A 14,158-nucleotide genomic window follows, 5' to 3' on the forward strand; every position below is an offset into this window, starting at 1 on the left:
TTCAAGTCGATTTCTATTTAACCCATAGTTGGGATCAATATAGGTACTACCACTCCGGGTCAGAGTGGGCATGGCAGCAGTGGCAATTAAAGGGTGTCTCTACAAGTGGGGGCGTCACCATCGGATATAGTGTAAGATCATATCCGGGAGTGGAAATTGAATGAGATACAAACTGGTACCATGGGAAGATGGCATACAGCAATTGACATGAATGAAAAAACGGCGATAGAAATTTAAAAAAAAAAAAACGACGATAGAAATAAAACCGGTAATAGAAGAAAAAAAAACGATGGTCGACATAAAAACGGTGATAGAAATAAAAACGCTGATAGAAATATGAACGGTGACAGACATAAAAAACGGTGATAGAAATAAAAACGGTGATTAAAATAAAAACAGTGATAGAAATAAAAAACAGTGATAGAAATAAAATAAAAACGGTGGTAGACGTATAAACAGTGATAGAAATAAATACGGTGATAGAAATAAAAACGCTGATAGACGTATAAACAGTGATAGAAATAAATACGGTGATAGAAAAAAACAGAGATAGAAATAAAAACAGTGATAGAAATAAAAACGGCAATAGAAATAAAACAGTGATAGAGGTATAAACAGTGATAGACATAAAATCAGTGATAGAAATAAAAACAGTCATAGAAATAATAACAGTCATAGACAAAAACACAGTGATAGAAAAAACAGTGATAGAAATAAAAAAAGCAGTGCTAGAAATATACACGGTGGTAGATATAAACACAGTTATACAAAAAACAGTGATAGAGACATAAACAGTGATAGAAATAAAAACGGTTATAGAAAACAAAACGGTGATGGAAATAAATACAGTGATGGACAAAAACAGTGATAGAAATAAAATCGGTGATAGAAATAAAAACAGTGATAGAAATATAAACGGTGATAGAAATAAAAACGTTGATAGGAATATAAACGGTGATAGAAATAAAAACGTAATGTGTATTGTAGTCTACACTGTACTGTAAAGAAGCAACTGTTCATTTTCCAAAATTATTTTTATATACAATGTATTGAATTAAACTTTAAAATGTAAAAGATGGGTATCATTGTTCAATTGTGCTCTAAACAGACACATTCATTTGAATCGCGCCGCTGTTATATCAAAGAACCTGCTTCTAATCTTATATGCCTGGCATAACTTAATGTGCTGTGATGATGGTTTAAATTTCAGTTTTAAATGTAAAGGGCAAGTATCATAGTGAAATTTTGCTTTAAACAGAAATATTCATTTCGAACGCACCCCTGTCATATCAAAAAACCTACTATTGATTTTATATGATAGTCTAATCGGCTTATTTGGTAATAACACGTCTTTAATCAACGTGTGTGTGTAAATGGTAATTTCGGCCAAATTGGCTCTTCCTTTTTTTCATCGGATTAATTCGATTAACGATCATAGATACTTACGGAAGACATACCGACACAAAATCTATCCAAGAACACTGCCAGTCAGGTGAAGTACATTCGTATTGAATTTCATTAAAATTGCCGTAGTCATTTTTGTCTATCGCTAAAGTCTTTGAAGTCTTTCTCACGCACAAAGATGCCTGATAAAAGTGGTAAGTGAGATGTTTGGAAAACATGGCGGATGGGACAGAGTTTCGTAGGCTATAAACTAGCACGATTTGTATGAAAGGAACGAAATCACTAACACACAGACAAATTTCCCTTATGTAATAGTAGGAATATTAACAATTATAGCGTGTTTTGAATAGAGGTTTTTCATCTCTCATTCCCAGTTTCTTATAGACACATTAAATCGTAGGATTTCGATTTGAAAGGATGATCACTTGGCTAATCATGATCTAAAGTTAGAAGTGAGTAAACATGCTCAATATGCGAAAAGCATGACCAACAAAATCCATCAGTTTAAAGCAATCTAATAAGGCTTCAGAGTTGTCGTACAAACTAAACCACGTCATGACTGCAGAGAAGATCAAAGACGGCCGGATGTTTAATTTGAATTAGAGAACTGTCGATAGAACTATGAATGTCGCTTGGTGCACTGCGATATGAAGATTCAAGAAAACATTTCTATTTTTACCTGGAAATTATCTCAGAAATTTTTCAGTTGCATCTTATTATCATCATTGAACCTACATAAAATTTAGAAAATTTACAACGTCATTCGTAAAGTAATCCTTTAAAATTTACATTAAAACAAACGTACGTGATTTCATAAATCACAGCATATAAGAATAAACCAGGCTTGTGTTTCCAAAACATACCTTATAAGCTGCGTTTTTTTTTCTTTCACGTTGCTGTTTGTATCAAAGTTGTTTAACTATACAAACAGCAAATATTGATTTGTCAATTCGAATATATTCTTCCGGCAAAACTTAAATTTCAGATGTTAACAAACATTATGTGGTAATTCCTGTAATTACTCGATCTTTTCTTAAAAGTTCCAAAGAAAAATATTGCTAAAATTAATCAAATAAAATAATATCTGAGAGTCCAATGTTATCAATAGAATAATACGATTTATCCAAATTGAATGCGTGGACTAAAATGCTGTTCGAGTAGATTATAAGAAGCTATAATAAACCTCGTTACATTCATATTACAGTTTTGTAATCAGGTTGACACGGATGATGTATTCAAGTTTTATATTCAAATGAACATATCTCGGCTCAAATAAAATTATCGATCGAAATAAGCAAGATGCGCCCATTTTGTCAACAAGAATCAATTGTATATACACGAAACACTAACGTAAATTGTATATAAACGAAACACTAACGTAAATCTGTATATAAACGAAACATTAACGTAAATTGTATATAAACGAAACATTAACGTAAATTGTATATACACGAAACACTAACGTAAATTGTATATAAACAAAAACTAACGTAAATTGTATATAAACGAAACACTAACGTAAATTGTATATAAACAAAAAACTAACGTAAATTGTATATAAACGAAACACTAACGTAAATTGTATATACACAAAAACTAACGTAAATTGTATATACACGAAACACTAACGTAAATTGTATATAAACAAAAACTAACGTAAATTGTATATACACAAAACACTAACGTAAATTGTATATACACGAAACATTAACGTAAATTGTATATACACGAAACACTAACGTAAATTGTATATAAACGAAACATTAACGTAAATTGTATATAAACGAAACATTAACGTAAATTGTATATACACGAAACACTAACGTAAATTGTATATAAACAAAAACTAACGTAAATTGTATATAAACGAAACACTAACATAAATTGTATATAAACGAAAAACTAACGTAAATTGTATATAAACGAAACACTAACGTAAATTGTATATAAACAAAAACTAATGTAAATTGTATATAAACGAAACACTAACGTAAATTGTATATACACAAAAACTAACGTGAATTGTATATAAACGAAACACTAACGTAAATTGTATATAAACAAAAACTAACGTAAATTGTATATACACGAAACACTAACGTAAATTGTATACAAACAAAAACTAACGTAAATTGTATATAAACGAAACACTAACGTAATCTGTATACAAACGAAACACTAATGTAAATTGTATATAAACGAAAAAACAACGTAAAAAGCATGTGTTCTGGTAGCTATGGAATCGCTGAAGACGTTTTGGATATCGCTAAGGTTTTTGAAGTAACTTACGCAGAAATATGTCGAGATGCCTGAAAATGTAGTAGTCGGTAACTGAAAGGTATGGAAAGCATGGCGGACGGGACAGAGTTTTGTAAATTAATCCGTTCAACTTTTGCAGGGTCACTTTAACAACGTGCGGTAGGGCATTGTTGATAAATAGAATGTGCATTTTCTGTTGAATTTGGGTGTTGTTGTCGAAGTTTCTGATGCATTTAATTCAATTTTTGGCATTACTTCTCTGCTGTAATGGTTTTGACGCATTAAAAAACTGTAATTGATGAGAGCGGTCAAAAATCATAAAACAGTTTTATCGGAGTTTCATCGATGTCTAAACATTTAGTTGAGCATAGCCGGTTGTTTTCAAGAACGCGCTTTTCATCGCCAGTCACAACCCCGCAGAAAAAAAAAATTCGTTCTTGTCGCGTAGCAAAAAAAGGAAGATGACACTTGGTGACGACGTTTCTTTTGGTTGTCGTTCAATTCATGAAGCACCTACTCATCAAGTTATTTTTTTGTTTGTTTCCCATCTCCCTTAAGTGGTTGGAAATCGTCGTATGCATTGCGCCTAATTCAGAAACAAGTTCTTCAAGTTGTTCGTGGATTGGCCATGACTAAAGATCTTTATTTTTCGTGGACAGCATCCGATGGGTGACCCCTATGCTCATCATCTTCAAGACTCTCGTCGACGCCACGAAATTTTTTAAAACACAATTTTACTCTGCGTTCAGTACTGGTTCATCAACCAAACGCTTAGTTCATATCGCTAGCTGTTTCAGCAGATTTTAGGCCTATCTAGAATAGAAATTGAACTGAAAAACGCGTAGCCGGTACCATTCTTTAATTTCAAGCCAACATCGCGAAGAACAACATTGCTGACTTTCTTTTAACAATTTTGTAATCAAATTCACCACCATGGCAAGAAGGAAAGAGAAAAAAATAAACAAATGTATAACATTCTGAAGATGAAATATTGCTTCGAAATATATTAATTTCAAACAATAAATATTGTTTATCCCCGTAACATTGCGTCATTAATTGGCTTTTCAAAGTATATAATAGGTACGTATTCATTTTAAACGTTAATCGACGCTTCTAACAAGGTATCTACAACCTTAACTCCTCTCTCTCTCTCTCTCTCTCTCTCTCTCTCTCTATATATATATATATATATATATATATATATATATATATACATACGTAGTTTTTTTGTTGTTGATTTTTTAACGATATTGAGGTCAGCGTCTTAACCTTGAAGATCAGGGTTTTTTTTTAGAAATTGCCCATTTTTTATTTTGGACGTAAACAAATAATATTTTTATTTATTTATTTATTTATTTTTAAAACAGTAATGCATGCATACATATGGGTGTGCGTGTTTTTATTAATAAAACAGTAATTTAAAATTTGATGTAAGTTAAAGCGTAATTGAATTATATATTTGTAATACTGAAAAGGTTTGATTTCAATTGTCTTTGCTTCGCAACAGGATTTTTTAAACACATTTCAAAATTGTTGATCACATATATTAGTGCTTTTAAGTTAACTCTTAACATTAAAAAATTAAATAAAACGTTGATACATTTTAATGGAATTTCAAGCAATAAAAGAGAACTGCATTCTTGGAAAGGCGCCATTTTTAGAAAAGGATCATCACTTTAGAAATGGGGAGGCCAGTTTGTATTTGTGTTGTTGTACTTGTTATAGTTGCCGCTGAATCATCCTCTCTTCTATAACATCTGTGCAGACATTGTTCCCAGAGGCTTTACATTGAATTGCTGATGTAATATAATGTAATTCGTGAGTGCTATCCTGGGGGGATATTCTGCAGTTAGAATCGATCATTATTTTTTTCTGATATGAAACAATATTTGCGTGCAAAATGGTGTCCTTCAAAACATGTGCGTGTTCGAATACCATGTGTTTTACGAGAAAAAGAAATCATGGCCGAGTAGTCAGTCATTTTTAAGAATAATCTCAGATATAATAGAAATAAATTACTCGTATTATTTATCACCATTACTAATATACAATGAACCATGCAAAAAAAACATGTATTCAAAACAATTTGCCTTTTTCATACAATGTAGTGTCGTTCAGTAGAAAAGCACTCTACTTATGTAAAATATAGATTATCTCGTTAGATGCAATAACGATAGAGCATGTAAGGTAAAAATATTTGGTAGTATGGGTGACAAGCAAAGTGCTAAGAGTAAGTATTCCCAATCAGAGAATAACTGAGTCGAATTAGTTTCGTTCTTTTCAAATAAACGTGAACCTTAGTTATGTGTTTGTGCTCGAGCCACGCCAAAACAATACAATAGTTAAAATAATGTTAAACAAAACGAATATATTAAATTCAGAACTTTGCAAGGCACAGTTAAGCACATACAATCATACACACACACACACACACACACACACACACATATATATATATATATATATATATATATATATATATATATATGACTGCAATGTCTTGTCAGACGAGTGCCACTCCCTCGGACACTTAAAGTCCATGAGCCCAAATGCCTGAGGGTGTATCTATACAAAGATGATGTTACAGAGTCTTAGCTTTTGTACGACAGCGTAATCTCTCTCTCGGTTCAAAATGTTGGGATCCAGCAACAAGCAAGAGCAATATAGCCAGCAACAAATTAAACTGCAGATCAGCTTAATGTGGGTACTGATCTCCCGCTTTATGGTTTTCTAAATCAGAGATTTGCTTCTCCTAGAAAGTTACCTTCACCACGGCTTACGGGAGCCCTCTCCACCTCAACACATATATACATACACACAAATATACACGGTGCTAGTTGGCCGTTGACCCCGAAAAAGGGTTCATTAGCCCTTTGAAAGGTCTTGGTTTAATCCTGCAGGTAGACTAGCCGCCCTCCGCACCCAACGAGACTGGTTGGGGAACCAGTTTAGTCGCCGGTGATCCGACCATGAGGCAGGTAGTACTGGATTATATGGTACCAGTAGCATATGAGATGACCTGAGACAATATATATATATATATATATATACATTTATATATATATATATATATATATATATATATATATATATATATATATATATATATATATATATATATATATATATATATATATATATATAGTCTAAGGAAGATTTGAATTAAAAAAATGCAAAAAATAAAAATAAAGAATGCTGTTTAAATTCCCGGATGGAAAAATATCTATTAAATTTAACCTATCGCAGACTTAGCACCTACATAATCCGACTTTTTCAAATGTTTATAATGACCAAAGAGAATTCATTTATATGAGGAAGAAAAAAACCCTTTCTTAAAATTGTTAAATAGTAATAGACTTAGCATTTGCATAAGCCGAAGTCTGCAATTTTAAAACAAAATTTAACTACATGAGGATGAAAAGAGAAAACCATAACTAAAATTTTGTAAATAGAAAACGGGGATCATCAGCTGGTTACCATGAAGCTGTTTCGGAGATTTAAAAACAGGGCAGCTGTTTAATACATGGCTCTCCAGTAGATAATATCACTTCCCCAATAAAAAAAAATGTAAAATAGTACGGTTATTATTTTTACTAATACATGAAAAAAAAATATTGAATTAAATAATGAAATTAAAAAAAAAACTATTAATTAGTAAGTTTAGGATTACAAGATCCATTCTGCGACATTGCAACTAGCATAATAGTGCTATGAGAATAAAAATGTATAAAAGCTTAAGTACTTTAGGTACCAGAAAGGCAAATAGATGAGAGGAATATATATATATATATATATATATATATATATATATATATTTATATATATATATATATTTATATATATATATATACATATATATATATATATATATATATAACTACTTCATTTACTCACATAAAATTAATATACGAACGTATAAATTCATGCGTAAACTTTAAGTATTTACTTCAAAAGTGATCAATACGTAGGTAGAGCTAGTTAGTAAGTTATAAAATATATATGGCGATTAAGCTACACTGAATTGTTGTCCAAAATGGTTACCAAAGAAAACACAAATACGGGTATGATTTAAAATGGCTATGTGAATTCCAAACAAAAGAGCATATACAGAGAAAAACAGTCGTAGTAATTAATATCAATATAATGTTGTATGAAATACACACATCAGTATGTACATTTCATCCATCGTGAGGGAATGTGACAAAAGGGCGACAGGTGGGTGTAGGAGCCGGCACCCAAGAGGAGGAGCATTCTGCTCTTTCAGAAATAAGTGTGTTGCTCTGTCGGTATTCACTGTTGAAGGAGCTACAGACAACAGGCGATAAAACTACTTCACACGAAAGCCGAGACCTAAAGAGGTGAACCTTTTTTTTTAATAGGAGTGATTACTTACCAAGGTGCATAGTCTACTCGAACATAAGAGTTAAAGGGTGTACAGTAGTCATTACCATAAAGGTGAAAATTTGGTAAATCGGATTAATTAAAGGAAAGATCCCGTCAAAAACTTGTTTGCGTTGAACTAGAAGACGACCATATTGTAGTCAGTTAGAAAGCAGGAAAAAGGAGCAGATTTCCGCAGATGTGCATTTCTTAAAAAGAATTTTGTTAATGGAATTTACGTTTAGGTTTAGGCACATATAATTTTTTTTCTAAGGCGACTCAGGGTATTTGCATATGCCCGACAGAAAAAAAGGTCATAGACATGATCCAGTTTTCAATTAGCCAGCTGTATTAAAATGTTTTAGCATTTAATACCTAATAAGGTTTTCGCTTCAATTGCCACATTGTAATTGTCTGTATTTTTGAGATTGTCGGACTGACTTCCTCATCTTGATTGTCATAGTCACAACGTTTCGGCCGTTTTGCTCTCCGGCCTTCATCAGGTGTTTTGTGTCCTAGTGACATATGGCCGAGTGGTCCTAGACCTTGTATCAAAGTTTACAGTTACCCAAAGGTGCTGAGTTCAATCCTGAACGAAGGCAGTGAAAAGTAACATTAAAAACAGAATAAGCAACTATGTCCCAGAGCCTAGCTGGAGTTCGAACACGGTACCCCCGTAATAATAATAATAAAGGGTTGGGTTCGAGACTCCTAACAAACGGCTCCTCAGTTCGATACAAAACACCTGATGAAGGCCGAAGGGCAAAACGGCCGAAATGTTGTGTCTATAACAACCAAGCTGAGGAAGTCAGTCCGGCAATCTCAATCAAGGAATTTCTTACTGATGTGTTTTTAAAGATTTTAACTACCGTGGAATTTCCACGGGTCATGCTAGTTATTATTATTATTATTATTATTATTATTATTATTATTATTATTGTTGTTGTTGTTGTTGTTGTTATTGTTATCGTTATTATAATTATTATTGCTATTCTTCATATTATTGTTATTATTTCATTATTATTGTTATTATTGTTATTATTATTGTTAATTTTGTTATTATTTTTATTGTTATTATAGTTATTATTATAATAACTATTATAATTGTAATTATTATTATTGTTATTGTTATTTTTGTTATTAGTATACGTATTCTACTTATAATTATTATTATTTGTGTTATTATTGTTATTATTATACTTATTATAGTTATAATAATTATTATTGTTATCATTGTTGTTATTATTATTGCTATTATTATTGTCATTATTATTGTTATTATTATAATTATTATAATTATAATTATTATTATTGTTATTATTACAATTATTATAATTATAATAATTATCGTTATAATTATAATTCTACTACTACTACTACTACTATTACTACTACTACTACTACTACTACTAATAATAATAATAATTATTATTATTATTATTATTATCTCTAAAGGGGTTTTCACACAAGACATCAGGAATCTCACCTTGAAAACACTACTTGTTGTTCACTAGAAGCTGTGTCTCAAGTCTCCCCAGTTTTCCAGTATTTACCAGCTCTTTCGATAACATTTACAAATAGCCTTGCGTTATTGCAACTTGGCTACCATTGATTTCTCGTTGAAAACGGGCATTGGTCTCCTTTGGAATTTGAGTGGCAATAAGCTTCCAGAAGGTTCCAGTACAGCGGAGGTCTGTTCAGCGCTCTCTCCTAGTTCTTCCAATCCTCCTTTACTCTTCTCGACTTTTGGCATAACTCATTTTTGAGGGCGGGGGCGATAAACGGGGAATGGAAAGGATAGAGAACTCATAGATATGCGGCTTTAGTGTTCTTGGTTTCATGTTACGTTTCGTCTTGTTATTCGCATTGCAGCAGTTTTTCTGCCTCATGTGTATGTGTCTTGGAATTCACGTTTTGTTTTTGAATATTTAATCTGTTTTCAATGTTGTTATCGTTGTATTATTCCAGGCATTTCTCTGATTCAAATTTTCCGCAATTTATGTAAAAACTTTACGAAATTGTCACCAGTGCTCTCACTATTATATGCATTAGCTTTATTTTCTTCATCATCCATATTCCTTATAGTTCTCTAACTAGCTCTGTATATTTGTTCCGTTACTTTGCTTTTATATTTAACCCGTGCCCAACTGAAACAGCAAAGTCTACGATTTGGCAGACCATTTATTTCTTGTTAATTATTACAACATCCGCTTCTCTTGCTTAGATAAATTTGTTTTTTGTATATCCATGTCCCATAAGGTTTTTTGTGATTCCTTTTTTTTTAGTACTGTTGCTGGTTTATGTTTGTACCATTTGTCTGTGCGTTCGAAATCAGTTGTTTACCTCTTGTATTTATCTTGGGCCAGTTTCCTGCATTCGCTTTTCTGTATAATTATCATCTTGTCTCTTTTTCCACGGAGTCTGCATTTGCTGTTTTCGTGTGCTTTGTGTACCTTTGCTTTGGTTTGTTCTTGTGGACTTATTTATTTATTTACTTTTACATTTCACCCTAAACAAGGCGTATTGCCACTTTGGTGTAGGGACCTACTATCAGGGGGGCAACTACTGGGGCACTATGTTGGGATTTGGGCAGCAAGATGTAGGTTCACGTTGCACTTGAACTTCTGCATGTCAGTACAGTTGGCGAAGCAGGGACTTGGAATGGAATTCCAGAGTCTGGCGGTTCTGGGGAAGAAACTACTGCAGTAGAAAGATCTTTTACGTCTGGGGATCTCTCCTGTGTGGGGGCGGGATTTAGCTACCTGTTGGGTTTGTCGAGGGTGTCTACGTCGTGGGGGCACAAGTGTCTGCAGTTCGTCAGAGCATTCACCATTAAAATACTTGTAGAACAGGCAGGGGAATCCAACGTTTCGTCGATGGGACAGAGACTGAAGCTTAGATGCCAGTTCAGGGCCTATCAAATTAGCGACTCTTTTTTTATCCTTGTCTAGGAGCGAGAGACTAGTAGCAGATGCACCAGCCCAAATGTGACAACAATACTCCATACATGGCCGAATGGTGGCCTTATAGAGGTACAGGATGCTTTCAGGTGTCAGTAGTTTTCTAGCACGGTAGAGAGAGCCTACCTTTTTCGCAGCGGCCCTGGCAATGTTTTCAATATAATTGTCCCAACTCATGTTTCCTGTGAACGTTAGGCCAAGCAGTTTGAAAGATGTACTCTAAGACAGGGAGTCACTGACTATTGCTATTGGTGGCAGAGAAGGTTTCTTGTAATTATTGAAGGAAACCAGTTTAGTCTTGGCAGCATTGAATGTGACCATCCATTTATCTTGTGCTGCTGCTATTAGGGATTCAGTTTCTTGGTTTACGTGTTCTTTTCGCATACATATCCAAGTGGTTTCGTTATTCTCCTCTTTTGTGATTTTTATTAGTGTTCCATACAGTTGTTACTTTTTCCATTTTTCTCGTCTTATCCTTTGTCTCTATGTTATCTGTGTTTTTGAGTTTTTCAGTGTCTCTCTGCTATAATTATTTTCAGTGTTCTGTATTATGTATATTTTAGTTCTTTTCTGTGTCATTTACACAGTCCTCTCCCGCAGTATTTCCTTTTCATGTAGAGACGGTCAACAGCAGCCGTGCGATGTAGGACAGTGTGCATGGTCATGCGTTTCCTAGTCTTCCGGTCCAGCTGTCTCAGTTCTTCTTTAGTCCAACCTATGAACGGTCCAGAGTACCTTACTTGTGATACTGCCTATGTTTTTTATACCATTTATAAGGTGTCCGCTATATAATTTTGTTTCCAGGATTTCTTTGTTCTGCTAAGGTGTTCCTTTCTTCTTCTTCTTCTTCTTCTTCTTCTTCTTCTTATTATTATTATTATTATTATTATTATTATTATCATTATTATTATTATTATTATTATTATTATTTTATACATATTCTTCATTGTGTTGTGATAGTTTCCATTGTATTATAATTAGAGCTATGAAAACCGCATATTATTTTCCTTGTTTTGATTCTCAGGTACGTTATCTGTTTTTATATAGAGTGATGAGGTTCTCAGTGGAGTAACTTTCTCTAACTGTATCGAATATATACTCGAGAGACCAAACAATGTAAATAATATGCTGCTGTCATGGCCCTAGTTATCACTCAAGGACGCTCTTTTACACCAAATATAGCGAGGATAGTCCAAGATTAAATTAGATGAAAAGCACCTGGTGTAGGGTGTTTGCTGTGCTAAGCAGAATTGACTTCTAGAGTACGGTTAAGTTATACCTGATTCCACAAAAAGTAAAACTGTTTATTAATATCATCTGCCATTCAGCTAAGGGCACCTAAGATTATTGGCACTATGGAGATTTAGTTTTATATTCCTAGCAATCTTCCCCGTAATTTATTAGAGTTCTGTAGTCTCACGTTATTATTATTTTTATTAGTATTATTATTATTATTAGTAGTAGTATTAGTATTAGTATTATTAGTAGTAGTAGTAAAAGTAATAGTATTAATAATAACATTATTGTATTTGTTATTGTGTTCCTGCTGCTGTTGCTGCTGCTAGTAATTACCATCTCTTTAGAATAGACTTACAAGCGGGTTGGTAGACCAGGGATGCGAAAGACATATATAAAAAGCGAAATATGGACACAAAGAGATAGAGAGAGAGAGAGAAAGAGAGAAAGAGAGAAAGAGAGAGAGGGAGAGAGAGAAAATAAATAGCAATAGTAAGTACACCACAATAAAGGCGTATGATTGAGCAGTTGAGTCTAGGATGTTGCGCCGACTGACATATGAAAAAACCTGGGGGACTAGTTCAAGATCTGATTTTTATAGCACGTCTGCGCTTTCATATGTCAAATTGTGATTGGTGAATCCCTGAGGTGTGATTACAAGGTGGCTGGGAATGCACTCTATAATGAAATGCTTGACAGAAACAGAGCAAAAACGGACGGAGTGGGGGAAAACATAATTTGACAGAAGGGGGGGGGAGAAAAATAATAAATAGTGAATATGCGAGAATAATGACTTCAGCTTATCTCTTGTAAGTTGTGCTATAATCAGCAAGTCGAAGTAGGTTTAAAGGTCAAGAAGCAAAGTGAACACAAAGTTCTGAATAACTACATGCGGTCAAAAAATATTACACCGGCCTTCCTGACAAAACTATATTACTAAATAACGAGACTGCCTAAAAAATGCAGTGGTATTTGTTTTCAAGAAAAATATTATGAATCAATAACAATCTTACTTGCTTCTTACTTCCTTTGATTTTGGGTAAATTACCCTTAGTATAGTGTTTCCATTTCTTCACCTTTCTTTAAGATACACTATTCAGATGAGACGTAAAATACCTCCTAAGTAACGATCAAATAAAATAAATAGTAATTAAATCACGGAATATATACCGGAAACTAACACAAGACAATTAAAAACAGCCTATCCTGCCTTGACACAGTACAAAATAGAGTTCGTGGCTTAGTGGAGGATGCGCTTTTCTCTCCCCTGCAACCTCTCTCCCACAGAAGAGACGTTGCGAGCCTATCTTTGTATTATCTTTATTTCCAGTGCAAGTGCTCGTGCGAGCTGCAATCTCGCTAATCATTCACGAAAAACACACGTCTATCTGAAACCACTGTCAGTAATATTAACCCATACTTTATATGTGCCAAAACTAAAAATAGATTCCATGAACAAAGCTTCTTTCTTAGAAGTGCACGCCTGTGGAACTCTATTCCGTTTGCCTGTTTCCCACCTGACTTAAACTTAGATGTCTTCAAGTCCTACATAAACAAATTCCTGATGAGTCGCTTTCTTAAGTAAGACACTTTATCAAATCTCCCATACTAACGATTACTACGATACTATCCCATTGATTACTGTACACGCAATAACCTTTATCCCCGAGTGGCTTCGGGACCTTGATAAGAGATGACCTCCATGTACAAAAAATAAAATTAAATGTTGCCTAGTAGACCCGCCTACGACGGGTACACAGTCAGTTATATTGTAAGTGCGTTTATTCAAGGAAAAAATGTTAAAATCTCTAATCTACACTAATCAAAGTTGCGTGGAACGGCTCCAACAACGGGATGTTGACACCCATCTGTTCTGCAACGATTTTGGTTTTGCAGCGATGTTAACTGGAGGTAAGAAT

Source organism: Euprymna scolopes, chromosome 31 (genome assembly GCF_053919585.1).
Source record: "Euprymna scolopes isolate OS-2025 chromosome 31, ASM5391958v1, whole genome shotgun sequence".
In the NCBI taxonomy this organism is placed as follows: Eukaryota; Metazoa; Mollusca; class Cephalopoda; order Sepiida; family Sepiolidae; genus Euprymna; species Euprymna scolopes.